Source organism: Melitaea cinxia, chromosome 15, assembly GCF_905220565.1.
Source record: "Melitaea cinxia chromosome 15, ilMelCinx1.1, whole genome shotgun sequence".
NCBI lineage: Eukaryota > Metazoa > Arthropoda > Insecta > Lepidoptera > Nymphalidae > Melitaea > Melitaea cinxia.
In genome coordinates, this window is record NC_059408.1 from 1,950,995 (window position 1) to 1,966,380 (window position 15,386).

The 15,386-nt window shown below is 35.2% G+C and overlaps 1 long non-coding RNA gene across 1 annotated transcript; it reads left to right on the forward strand.

Moving 5' to 3' along the window:
• On the forward strand, positions 1 to 15,065 carry LOC123660514. The gene is made up of 3 exons (XR_006744213.1): positions 1 to 83; positions 560 to 564; positions 15,048 to 15,065. It is a non-coding gene; the product is annotated as an uncharacterized LOC123660514 (long non-coding RNA).
• The last annotated feature ends 321 nt before the right edge of the window (positions 15,066 to 15,386 follow it).

Consider the following 15,386-nt stretch of genomic DNA (forward strand, 5'->3'; position numbering starts at 1 on the left):
CTAGCCTCAATCTCCCCCAGGAGATCTGATCAGATTACGCACAACAGAAACACAGCACTGCTTGAAAGCAGTATTATTTAACTGTTCTTCTGTAATATCGAGTTACTTCCACAGTCGGGTTGCTCCAGATTTTGATGATAGATATAAATCAGTCTCATATCAGTTTGCGTATATACCTGATATATATCTTAAGCCATATTACTAGTATACATAACTACATAAGGATATATAACTGAATACATGTCCATTATGTATTGTGTGATTTATATTATTGATTATAGTGATAAAAATAAATAACAATAAATGATATTACCTCGTGATGGTGATAAACTATGGATGGGTAAACGTGATAGTATGATAATTGTACTTAGTATTCGAATATATCGTACGATCTTAAATATAAATAATGTATTTGAAATAAATCCTATCATATAAATATACAAGATATATATATATTATATACACATTGGTTATACACACAAGTTGGGTTGGTGACCTCAGGGCTGGCTTTGTCGCACCAAAGACGCTGGTGCCTGTCTTCGACCTGTGTATTTCAAAGTCGGTGTATCGGTCGGCTTTTTAAGTTTCAAGGTGGTCATGGAACTGTGTTATTCCTTAGTCGCCTCTTACGACACCTACGGGAAGAGAGGGGCTGGCTATATTCTTAATGCCTAACCACACAACATGTATATTCACATAGGTATAGATTATTATATAGACAATTAAAGCTGTTCTAGAACTAAAAATATCATGTGAATCCAATCCTGAGTCGTTGTCTTCCTTGTAATAAGTAAACGAAAATTAATATTTAATATACAAATAATAGCCTTGATCTTTTCCATCGATTTCTATTATGAGATAATACACATTGTCTAAAACAAATACGACAGAAAATATTGTTTTACAAGAACGTCACGACTGCGCCGTTAATTCATTATAGATGATATACCTATATCACAGTAATTCATTTATGGTAAATGTACAAAACTTGATTGAATGGTGTATTTTGTGGAGTTTATTTTATTTATGGAAATTTATCTATTTAATTTTTAAAGTGTACTTTTATTGTATCGCCCTAAAAATTTTTGTTCATCTATCGCATGTCGCATCACAGCTGGCCGCGGAATAGGGATAAAGTGAAAGGCGCATGGCAGACCAGTCAAGGTCAATATAGCGGCCATCAAAAATAACATTGGTACCACAAATAACATTGGTAAAAAAAAAAAACAAATGTAATAACCAATTGTTAATTTGTTTCCATATATTTCAGTTTGTATTTCTATTTTCAATCAATTCTATTAACTTTATCTAGATAATAGTTTTTTGTTTGAAAACTTAAATGTAAGCAAACTTAAGACTATTAAGAAATATCTTAAAAATAACATACACTAAGTTAGTTATCCAAATTGTAATTGAAATTTCTAACAGCAGTAAAGGTATAAACACACCGGAGGCATTATAACTTACCTGCCACCTGCAAAAGGTCTTTAATCTTAATAGATATCCCAAATATATTGAATATAAGACCATTTCGTCCCTTCCGCAGATTGTTCGGAAGTTCGCAGCAGGCGATAAAAAACAACATATAAAACTGAATGTCATGTGAGTATAATACGCGTTAAAGATTAACGTACAGTGAAATTATATATTGGAAGAAAGATTTTGGAACCTTTATATAACATAAATATGTTTATCTTTTCATTGAGATATGGAATAGCAGTAATATTCAAAAAGGTGAACCAGGGCGTCTGGAGGAGTGCTTCAAATTTATGAAAGATTAAAGCTAAATAATGCTGCTTTCTGTGGTGACTTGTGTCTTTTTTTTTAAATACCTCCGACATGGGGTCGGAGTCTGTGTTTAAACTGCTCATCCATACCAGTTCTCGCATTTATTCTTTTCGCACTTTCATTCTGCATACTAATTTCTTTCTTTCATACTTTCCACATTCACACACTGGGTGGGTTCCCATCTGACCTACTATTATAATTCTATTGCTTATTTTATGAACACCTGGGAAAATGAGTGAGGTTTGGGCATGGTGTTTTTATTTACAATCTTTTTCTTTTTCCTTTTTTATATACACTATAATAATAATAATATTACATAACTTACATCTGTTCTACTTTCTATCTCTACTTCTATAATATAGGGTCATACACTAACAACTTCTTAGTTTACTATTAGGTACTTTATTTTCTAAACTACTTAACCTATGGAGGTAGCACTTACTTTAGCTGATTTTCATTTTATAATTTTAACTTAATATTCATTTATTTATATTTCTAAGTAAATTAACTAATTTACACAAAGAAAATATACTAACAACTTAATTTTGTTCCTACTTATGTAAATACTGATTGTTTATGTTATACTAGAATATAACCATTATATTAAGACAACATAACATAATTACTAATTTTTATTTCTAATATTAACATTTATGACTATTTTTCTACAGTACTGTAGGAACAGTTCTCTATTATTATCAGAAGGCAGAATGTCGAGAAGTTCTTATTTCATCATCTTCTTCTTAATTGACTTCTAAAATCAAGTATTTAAAATGAGAAATCAATTCTTAAATCTTTACTATATACTACTACAACCTTCTAGAACTACTGCTAGTTAAATGACTTCTTATTTTCTTTTGATATCTAAATCTAAACAAAATAAGCCAAAATAATGGATATATTTTTGGCGAAACACACGTTAATGACACAATATCAGTCAACTCTTTGATGTTTCCACGACTTTTTCCTTAACTAATTTCCCTCCTTTTTTCTCTTTGCGATTGTTGAAGAAATCCCTATTGTTCTATTGTGTTTTGAGTGAGTGACGCTAACATGACCCTGTCATAGTAAAAGTGTTCCACTAATAATGACTCAAAATTTCCATTCAAAAATGTCACAAACGCTGCTATGTGTATTTGGTATGGGTAAATAACAATTCCTTTTTACATTATAACAAAGAGGATATTGCTTTTCTATTTGATATTGCCCTTTGAACCTGAAACACTGAATTGATTCATGAGCCTATGAGGCTGATTTCAAGTAAAACAATAAAACCCACATTTGACACGAACAGAGTTGTTTACAGTGGAAAAGCAATATGTGTTATAAAAAATATAATAAGATAAATAGATATCTCATTTAGTAAATGAATTATATAATAAGGTAAGGATTAGTAAGTAAGCTTTCATATCCATTAATTAACAAAATTTTCTTTTTTTTCTTACTCTTATTGTTTTTCCTTTACCCCAAAAGTTATCTTAAACGTCTTAAAGTCAACTGTTAGATAAAACCGTACGGCATTAAGTCTAGTTTTTGCGCAACTTGTATATTTCTGTAATAAAGTTAAATAATAGGGATAAACGGTAATTTAGATTTAAAATCGAAAATAATGATTACAATGTAAGTCATATTCGTGTGGAATAGTGCCAAGATATCTGGCAGTATTTTCTGCTTAATCGCGGCATAGATTTGAGAGAAATGTTAATTAGCTTTGACGTGGCAAGGCTAATGAAATGTTTGCTGAGGGTTCTAGTTATTACTGAAATAAAATGAACTATTTCGTAATATTAAAACAGTTAGGAATGTTATTTAATATACCGAAACGACATAAATCAAATGTGAAGAATTTATCTAAAAAATTTTAGTTGTTTGTCGTGGTGGGTTTTTGGTGTAAGAAACAAAATTTTCATCCGAATAAATTTAAAAAAAATACGGGGTTCGTAGGAAATAGGCTGGCGTAACGTGTACAACAAATGTTTCTTCTGTTTATGGTCGTAGGTTGGATCGCTGCTCTTAATCGTATGTCGAATATTTATCGCGTTTTTCTGTGAATTAGATTTGTCGATATCACATTATTGCATAAATCGATTTTGACTTTGTCTTTTGTAGTTTTTAATACGGGTAAGGCTTAATACAATAACCTTTTCTGTTTTATACATTTCAGTCAGCAATTAATTAACATAAGAATGAGCATGACTTGAACCGGTTAAAATAAATATAATTGTGACTAAAAGCAATAAGGAAACATTTTTTCTTCAAAAGTTTCGATAAAATTATTAGAACATAGTAAGTTCGTTTAGTAGTTCTAAAAAAGTAGCATCACCTAGGATTTATTTATTTATATCAGCTTTGAAAACACAAGACAAAAAATATATATTTTCAGAAAAAACGACTGCAAAATAGTAAAAGGTAACTACAACATAAAAAACACACCCAAAAATATTGATTTGCCTGCATAAAACACCAGGCAGCAGGTAGGAAGTTAGTCAAGCGGATCAGATGATGGCACGTCAAAAGAAGAATAGACGCCTCTTGCTGGATTGGCTAGGATGCGTTTTGAAGACAGAAGACGCGATTGCATTGAATAGAAGTTGAAAAACACAGAAAGACTCGATGATACCTTAATCTGACGTTTCATTCTACTTGCGGGAAAATAACTAACTTATTTACTTGTGTATTTTTTTTTTCTTATACAAATGATATCTTCTTCTTCTTAAAGTGCCATCTTCTCACGAAGTTCGGCGATCATTTTGGCAATTTGTATCCCTGATACCGCAGCCCTGAATAACGAACGGGTGCTTTTCCCAAACCATTGGCGTAGATTTTTTAGCTAAGATGTTCTTCAAACAAACGTACAAATGATATAGTAGTCGATAAATGCATTAGATAATAGCGTGTCTGTAAATTATTTTTATATTGACAATAGAATTTAAAAAAATATCTCTTTTATTTATCAGTCGAGTAATCGTAAATGTAGTGTAAGGTTTTCTTTAAGTGTTCGAGTTGTGTAGTTTTGAAGATTTATAGCCACTGTGATATTACTCGGTGAGATTTATACCTATACAAAACCTAAGGGCTATGATTTTTAATAAAAAATGTAATGACTATCAAAATCTTTTTATATTGTTTACCTCAATAAATATAACATTGTATTTTTAACCAATTCTTTATGCGATGTTTGATGTGTTTTATTTCGAAGCTGTATTTTTTTTATCAAACTATTTTCACAGTATTTTGGAAGGAGTTATTGAGGAGTTTTTCCCAATTCTTATTTCACTTAAGAATCTAATTTTCCAATCGGCGGTAGTTTAATTTTTAAGTAAAATTTTGAAATAACTTTTGAATTTTGATTCAAAAGTTATTTTAAATTATTTTTGATTTTGATTTTTTTTTTTTTATGTTACTAGGCCGGCAAACAAGCGTACGGCTCACCTGATAGTAAGCGATTACCGTAGCCTATAGACACCTGCAACACCAGAAGCATCGCAAGCGCGTTGTCGACCCAATCCTCAATCCCCTAGGAGCTCTGGTCACCTAATTTAATATATCCTAGCAACCTTTGTCCATCCATATTTTTTACACGTTAGTAATCACTAACATATTATACACTTAAATCTTCTCCGAAATACGCTGCATCTTATGGTATAAGTATTATTCCGATCGGTTTAGTAGTTTTCTCAGTATAATCGAACAAAAAAAACTGACTCTCCATTTATTTGTATACATAGACTAGCTGTGCCCGCGGCTTCGCCCGCGTTGAAATCAATGTGTCACAAAGTTTTCCCGGCAAATTTCCAGTAAAACTCATCAAAATCGGCTTAGTCGTTCCGTAAACCTTCCCCTTGAAGCCCTCTCTCCATTGGTGAAACCGCATGAAAATCCTTTTAGTAGATTTTGAGGAAGTCGATCACATTTACTTTTGGGGACTTTGTTTTATAATGCACTAACTGTTGCCCACGACTACGTCCGCGTGGTTATGAAGATATGCATTACTATCAAGATGTTTAACACAAATTATTTTTTTTGAGACTTGTTATAAAAATAACTATTAAATTATACTAAATTGTGTCTTTTCAAAAGTTACTCAGCGTGATAAGCATTTCAAGTGACTGAAATAAAAAAATAATTTGCGATAAACATCTTGATCGTAGTCGTAGTCGCGGGCAACAGTTGGTGTATTATAAAACAAAGTCCCCAAAAGTGTATGTGATCGATTCCCTCAAAATCTACTGAACGGCTAAGCCGATTTTGATGAGAGTTTCACTGAAAGTTTGCCTGGAAAACTTTGTGACACACTGATTTCAACACGGGCGAAGCCGCGGGCACAGCTAGTATATATATATTACGATGCATTATTTGGACATCTTCTCACCATCTATAGAGTCTTTTAAGTCTCTCACTTGAAAAACATAGGACTTTCATACAAAATTCTAACCCCCGTTTTATCCTCTTGGGGGTCGAGTTTCGTAAAATCCCTTCTCAGAGAATGTCTACGCCCTATAAGGAACCTATTTGCCAAATTGCAAGTTTTTAGCTGTTATAGTTTCGGAGATTTCGTAATGAGTGAGTCAACCTACCATCCTCCGTTGTAACCCCAAAATGGATTTGTTTTCTAAAGATATATTATTTGGACACCTTTGTACTATCTATAGAGCATACATTTTAAATTTCGTCTCTTACTACAAAAACATAGGTCTTTCATACAAACTTCCAACCCCAGTTTTATTCCCTCAGGGGTCGAGTATCATAAAATCCGTTCTTAACAGATGTCTACACTCTATAAGGAACCAGCATAATTTCAAGTTTATAGCTTTTATAGTTTCGGAGATTTCCTGATGACTGAGTCAACCTCCGATCCCCCGTTTTAACTCCAAAAAGGAGTTGCTTTCTAAAGATATTTGGACACCTTTTCACCATCTTTAGAGCTTACATTTTAAATTTCAAGTCTCTTACTTCATAAACATATCAATTCAAACCCTAAACTTTTTTGGAGCTTTATCAAGCGCAAAAAGGGTAAGTTAATTTCCTATCCTGCCACGATGTCCTTAGATGGCGAAGTGGCTTCTTCCGCACCTGGACAGATATAATATCATAAATAACGGTTCGTTATTAAACAGGTTTGTTATTTTTGTTGGCGTGTTGGCGCATTGGTGTGTTGGCATGTTGGCGTGTTGGCGTGTTGGCGTATTGGCGTGTTGGCATGTTGGCGTGTTGGACTGTTAGCGTGTTGGCGCATTGGCGCATTGGCGTGTTGGCGTATTGGCGTTTTGGCGTGTTGGCGTGTTGGCGTTTTGGCGTGTTGGCGTGTTGGCGTGTTGGCGTGTTGGCGTGTTGGCATGTTGGCCCATTGGCGTGTTGGCGTGTTGGCGTTTTGGCGTGTTGGCGTGTTGGCGCATTGGCGTGTTGGCGTGTTGGCGCATTGGCGTGTTGGCGTATTGGCGTGTTGGCATGTTGGCGCATTGGCGTGTTGGAGTGTTGGAGTGTTGGCGTGTTGGCGTGATGGCATGTGGGCGCATTGGCGCATTGGCGTGTTTGCGTGTTGGCGTGTTGGCGCATTGGCGTGTTGGCGTGTTGGCGCATTGGCGTGTTGGCGTGTTGGCGCATTGGCGTGTTGGCGTATTGGCGTGTTGGCGTATTGGCGTGTTGGCGTGTTGGCGTATTGGCGTGTTGGCGTGTTGGCGTGTTGGCGTGTTGGCGTGTTGGCGTATTGGCGTGTTGGCATGTTGGAGTGTTGGACTGTTAGCGTGTTGGTGTATTGGCACATTGGCGTGTTGGCATGTTGGCGCATTGGCGCATTGGCGTATTGGCGTGTTGATGTATTGGCGTGTTGGCGTGTTGGCGTGTTGGCGCATTGGCGTGTTGGCATGTTGGCGTGTTGGCGTGTTGGCGTGTTGGAGTTTTGGCATGTTAGCGTGTTGGCGTATTGGCGTGTTTAAGTTCAGCGAACAACAAAAAAAATGTCGATGTTTCCGATTTTAGTAATTTTCCAATATGCAATGAATCAAAACTAATGAATGAAAACTATTGCTAACGGGCGTCAGATGTAGCCCGGACGACGACCACTGACTACTGCGCTTAGTCAGGCGTTATACACATTATATAATTTATATGTAGAAAGCCGGTAGAGATAACTCTAGAAGAAGTCTCTTCCAGCTAACCTGCGGTAGTTGTTTTATTTATTTTTTATTTTTTATTTTATTACTGGACTTTCATTTGGACAAAATATCTGTGTTGTTACGGCAATAAAATATATAACCGCCCCCTATCGTCCCGTGGGTGTCGTAAGAGGCGACTAAGAGATAACATAGTTCCACTACCACCTTGGAACTTAAAAAGCCGACCGGTGGTGAGATAACCATCCAACTGCTGGATGTGAAATACACAGGCTGAAGACGGACAGCAGCGTCTTCGGTGCGACAAAGCCAGCCCTGCGGTCACCAATCCGCCTGCCCACCGTGGTGACTATGACAAACACACATGAGGAGCTTGAACTTGCGGAGGCCTATGTCCAGCAGTAAACTGTATGAAGCTAAAGTGAAGATGGTGAAGATGATGATGATGATGAACACGGAATCGACTATCTATTTAAGCCTTATATCAAGTCAGTCAGTCAGTCCACTGCTGGACAAAGGCCTCACTGAGTTCGCGCAAGTCGCAAAATCGGCTTCGTCGTTCCGTAAACCTTCCTCTTGAAGTCCTCTCTCCATTGGTAAAACCGCATGAAAAGCCGTTCAGTAAATTTTGAGGGAATCGATCACATACACTTTTGGGGACTTATTGTTATAATACACTAACTGTTGCCCGCGACTACGTTCGCGTGGTTATGAAGATATTCATTACTATCAAGATGTTTAAGCAAATTATTTTTTTATTTCAGTCACTTGAAATGCTTATCACGCTGAGTAATTTTTTAAAAGGCACAATTTAGTATAATTTATTAGTTATTTTTATAAAACCTCTTTATACACCACATTTTTAGTTTTATTTTCAGGCTGAAGTATAAATAACCTAGCAGGCGAACTTATAGCTTCTGTATATATTTCATACAAACTATCAACCCCAATCAAACGCCCTTAGCAGTGGAATATCAAAAAATCCGTTCTTAGCGGACGTTTACTAACTATAATCTACCTCCCTGCTAAATTTCATCTTTGTTTATCCTGGATGGATGGACCATCCAGCGGTTTTTGAGTTCTCGTGATGAGTGAGTCAGTGACCTTTTTCTTTTATATATATAGATTACGATATATTATTTGGACACTTCCTCACCATCTACAGAGCATACATTTTAAATTTCAAGTCTCTTACCTTAATGACATAGGACTTTCATACAAACTTCCAACCCCGTTTTCCCCTTAAGGGTCGAGTTTTGTAAAATCCATTCTCAGCGGATGTTTACGCCTTATAAGAAACTTATCTGCAAAATTTCAAGTTTGTAGCTGTTATAGTTTAGGAGATTTCGTGATTAGTGAGTCAACCTACCATCCCCCGTTTTAAGCCCAAAAGGGAGTTAATTTCTAAAAATACATTATTTGGACACCTTCTTACCATTTATAAAGCATACATTTTAAATTTCAAGTCTCTTCCTTCAAAAACATAGGACTTTCATACAAACTTCCAACCCCCGTTTTATTCCCTTATAAGCTGAATTTCGTAAAATCCGTACTTAGCGGATGTCTACGACCTATAAGAAGCCTATCTGCCAAATTTCAAGTTTTTAGGTGTTATAGTTTCGGAGATTTCGTGATCAGTAAGTCAACCTACGATCCCCCGTTTTAACCCCAAAAAGGAGTTGATTTCTAAAGATACATTATTTGGACACCTTTTCACTATCTATAGAGCTTACATTTTAAATTTCAAGTCTTTTACTTCAAAAACATAGGACATTCATACAAACTTCCAACCCCCTTTTACCCCCTTAGGGGTCGAGTTTCGTAAAATCCGTTCTTAGCGGATGCCTACGTCTTATAAGGAGCCTACCTGCCAAATTTCAAGTTTGTAGGTGTTATAGTTTCGGAGATTTCGTGATGAGTGACCTTTCGCTTTTATATATGTATAGATAAAACGTTGTATTAGTGCTTAAATGATTGTATTGGATGTTGAGACAAGGTTTATTTTTAACCGACTTCAAAAAAAAGGAGAAGGTTACTCAATTCGACCGTATATATATATATATTTTTTTATGTATGTTCGGAGATAACTCCGTCGTTTATGAACCGATTTTGATAATTCTTTTTTTGTTGGAAAGGAAATATCACTAGTTTGGTACCATGATAAGGGAACCAGGATCCGATGATGTGATCCCAGAGAAATCGAGGGGAACTCTCGAAAATCCGCTTAACTTTTTACTGGGTGTACCGATTTTGATGATTTTTCATTTAATCGAAAGCCGATGTTAATCATGTGGTCATATTTAAATTTCATCGAGATCTGATTACAACTTTTGGAGTAATTTTTGATAACGCGTATTTACTTGACTATTTTTTCGTTTACCTACCTTGTATTACTTGTCGATATAATTGAAGTCGGTTTTTCTTCGTTTGCCTGCAGACACAATTATTCTATAAATAATGAGGATTGTCCATAATAATGAATGCCAGTATATGCATAAAATTAGTTTGTTACCTAATCTTCCTTAGTCGAATCTTGAAGCCGTCAGCTTGATTTTCATTAAAAAAATTGTTTTTACTATAGTTTTTTAACTCGCTTCGCTTAGCGATAGCTTATATATAATAAATCCGATCCGCTTCGTCCTTTAATATCCTACTGCTGGGCATAGACCTCTTTCCCCATTTAGGAGAAGGATCAAATTTTAATCCGCCACGCTACTCCAATGCGGGTTGGCGGATATATTCCCTACTATGAGTTTCCTACGAACGCTATCAGTTGTACATGATAGCAATAATGTAATAATATAATAGTTTCTTCATTTGCTACTAAAAATGGTAGTGATTATAATCGAAAAATTTTCTGTGTTTCTCTGGTGAGTGAAATAGCCAGAGGTTTAAGTAGGAGAAGGTGGTCGGCAACGTGCTTTCTATACTTCTAGCGTTGCAGAGGTCCACATGTTATAGTACCTACCGCTACCATCGGTTACGCCGTACGCTTGTTTGCTATCCCAATCACATACAAAACTTTACCGATGTAAAATAGATTGTAAATATTCCACTGCACTAAAAAAGTACAAAATTTATTCACCGCACTGCTCCTTCTTAGGTTGGGGATACTTTTCCTACTTATAATAATGATCACTTTGATTTGTTTACTGTGGTAACAACCGCATCTGCCTCCAGTCTTTCCTGCAACTGGTGAAGAGGCCCAAAAGAATGTAAAATATGTCTAGTCAGTGGCGTAGCGAGTGGCGGGGGCAAGGGAATTGGGGCATCATACAAATATGGTTCGCAAAAAAAAAAATTGCTGGGCATATTATATGGGTTTCGAATGGGGGGAGGAGGGGGAAAAAGGTATTGTGCCTCGCGCTCGAGTTAAGCTCGCTACGTAACAGTGTCTAGTCCTAACACAAACATTTCAGAAACAAAAATATATAGTGAGAACGATAATAATACTAGCAACCGCCGATATTATTAGCACTCTTGTACGACTTTACCAGATATGCCATTAGTACAGGTGCAAGTGGAAACCACGTTTTATATACAATAATAGCGTAAACACGCAGGTATGTGAAACATGCTATGCGTACAATTACGAGTATAGATGCAAGCAAATGTATATACATATTTTAATATTTATTATTAATTATTTTTTTCTTAGATTATTTTTCATTTTATGGAAAATGTGGCTTATTATCATGAGGAAATGATCAATTTGATTATAAAACAATACTATATAGTGATTACCTTCGATGTCGAAGGTAATCACTACATTTATTTATTTATTTATTTTATTTATTTTATTTTATTTTGGAAACAAACAGTACAATAATACAAAAAAAAAAAAAACTTATAAAACTAATACATAAACCAATAAAGTTTCCAATAGTAAACAATTCATTAATAAGCTAAAAAGCACCATACATACAAAAAGCATACATAGTATAAAACAAAGTCGTTTTCTCTGTCCCTATGTATGCTTAAATATTTAAAACTACGCAACGGATTTTGATGCGGTTTTTTTAATAGATAGGGTGATTGAAGAAAAAGGTTTATATGTATAATACATGCATAATATAGTAGAGGAATACTGGTAGTTTTTTCAACCATGTGAAGCCGGGGCGGGTCGCTAGTAATATATATAAACCATAAAGATGATAATAAAGATAACTATAAAGATGCTTCAAGACATAATGGCGTGGATTACCTACTATGTGTGTGTCAATTTTCTTTACACGAATCGTTTACATGTAAGTGTAAATAGAGTAATTAAATACGAGTTTCGATAGAAAACGCATATTGTTGTTCAACTTTTTTCAAATTTGACGTAATAAAAAAGTATCGATATAAAACGATCGCATTGAGGTATTTATGCTAGAAAATTTTATATGGTTATAGTTCATGAGTCAAAGCGCTAAAACACGCGTTATTTGGAGGACGATACTAACCACTGTCACAGAAATGAAAACTGAATATTTATAACTTACTTTATTGCGTACTTTGACAACGCGTTAAATAAAATGAATAGGTTTAGATAAAGCGTCCATTCACTACGGTAGCCGCTTGATTTCCACCTTAGTCCTGAAGAAGAAGCAGAGATTCGTAACCCGCTCCATAACTTTGGCTACAATATTCAATTGAGAAAACTAAAATATTTTTTTAAATTTAATTTTATGAAAGTATGTTAAATTCCTTATAAAATTAAAACAAAACTGTGAAAACTCAAAATCATTAAATGGCTTAAAGAGTTCATGAGCTCGACGGATTTAAATTAAAAAGTGCAATGTAAAAAACTACATTTGCCGTGCCAAACTCTGTTTACAATTTCGTTACTATGACAACATAGCTTTGAGAATCGATTTATCGCGGAAGTGCATTGAACTCTGCATTTGGCTAATGTTTTTTTCGAATTTCAACGTCGATGGGAATATAATTATATCTTGCAACTATAAGGTTAGTTTTGTAAGATAAGGTGTGTAGATATAGGCCGATATATCTAATATATAAAATTCTCGAGTCGCGGCGTTTGTAGTTAAACTCCTCCGAAATGACTTGACCGATTCTCATGAAAGTTTGTGTGCATGATGTGCATTGGGTACGTCTGAGAATCAAACAATATCTATTTATCATCCCCCTAAATGTTAAGGGTAGTCCACCCTAAATTTTTTATTAATTTTTTAATAAATTTTATTATGTTTTGGCGTTGAAAAATACATAAAACCCTAAATTTTCACCCTTCTACCACCAACCCCTATTTTTAAATAACGTTTAGCGATAAGACAACGTTTGCCGAGTCAGCTAGTTGTTCCATATGTAAATAGTTTACTATATGTAAATAGTTTACTATATTATCAACTGCATAAGTCTATTCTGTTTAGAACTGCAGATCTAGCGCAGTAGCGTGACATTGGACAGATCTAGGTCCTGAAGAGGACAAATGGACAAATGTAGTTCCAAAGAAAATTTTATTATATTAATCTAACTGGTACAATTATAAAATCATAAAACCTATAGCAAATCCGTTGCTGTTACGCTTCAGCCTGTAATATCCCACTACTGGGCATAGGCCTCTTTCCTCATGTAGGAGAAGGATCAGAGCTCAATCCAACACGCTGCTCCAATTCGGGTTGGTGGATATATTCCCTACTATGAGTAACGATCGCTATCAGGTGTACATGATAACAACCGGGACCGACGGCTTAACGTGCTCTCCGAGGCACGGTGGGGAGACCCACAAGGACTGCACAAACACCCAGACCACGGCAAACACCTGTATGGCCAACACAATTATAATAGCTTTAATATGATAATAAGTTGCGTCAATGTTTATAAAACATTAATAATATTGTATACAGTTAGTCTATGAAATTATATTATGGATAATACCCCATAAGGAAAGCTCTGTTCTAACGTTAAGTAACGAATTGAGCTAGATAACCTTATTCCTACAACCTTATCTGTTCATTTGAAATTATAGTAATATATACTGAATGTAAGAAATATAATTATAAAAAAAAAAAAAAAACAATATTTGAACGACCCAATATCCTTGTTTACCGGTAAGATTTCAATTTTCTTTTTGTTTAAGATGGTCTGTTTGTTAAGGAAGGCTTTAAAACGCTATGCAATCATAAAAAAAAAAGAATTGTAAACACAAAAGTTAAACAATGTAACAATTTCATGCAAGGTGGTTGGAGGGAGCACCGTGGTTGACTGAGATTAAGCTTCGACACATATTTTGTATAGAAAAAGTAATCTCTGCCACATAACTGGCACTTTGGACTTATAATCGATGTATATAATGCCAAGAATTAAAAAAAAAAAACTAACCGTTGAGTTTTTTTCTGTATCTTCTCAGCAGAATCTACATTCCGAATTAACGATAATTCAAATTTATTATAATTTGTAAATTTATTAAACTTATTTTTTTTATAATATACCTAATTTTTCTTTTGATTTGATTTACCAGTGGGCAATGCACGCAAAATACGTAGTATGATCGTAAGTATAATCTGGGACGCAACCTGTGTTGACACACTTGCTCCGTTTCGTGTCAGGGAAACAGCCTTAAAAGCGGGAGCCGCAGCGGAAAAAGCTGATACGACTAAACGGCACAAATATTCGTCACTAATTTCAAATTACATCTTTGTGGCGTTTGCAGTCGAAACACTTGGACCTTGGAGTAGCAGTGCTAAAAAAATTTTTAATGAGATAACTCCTCTTCTTATTGCCTCCACTGGTGACAAGAGGGCTAGTGCATTTTTTGCCCAGAATCGGCATAGCGATTCAACGGGGAAATGCTGCCAGCATTCTTGGCACAATTTCACGCGGACATGATTTATACCAAAACTATCTGTAAATATTTAGTTCTTAAGTTGTGAATTGTAAATATGTATAATGTTTAATGATCGTAAGTATCTTCATATACCACAATATGAACTGTAATGCCTTATTTTTTATACCTATATAACAAGATCGGCAAACAAGGGCACGGCTCACCTGATGGTAAACGATTATCGTAGCTTATAGACGCCTACAACACCAAAAGGATTGCAAGCGCGTCGGTGACCCTATCCCCGATTTCCCAGGAGCTCTGGTCACCTTACTCACTAACAGGAACGCAACACGCTTGAAAACAGTATTATTTAGCTTATCTTCTGTAAGGTCGAGGGATACCCAAGTGGAACTGCTTCATATTTTGAGCAGGAAATTTCCTGCTGTGCTTTCACTATTGTTGCACCTCAGTCAATTATAAAAAAAAAATAACATCGCAAGATTAAACATAAAAACACAACAGAGAAATTGTTACATGTTATTTCGTTGTATCTCTAATCTGGCTTAGAGATGTAACACGCCAGACAAATCATGCATAATTATGCAACAGGAGCACGTATTGCATGCTGAGGTCGACACGGTTTCTCCGACACGACCTTGTCGTTTTTTGGTTTATATTGTTTTTCGTTTACCATAAATTGGGTGCTGTACAAG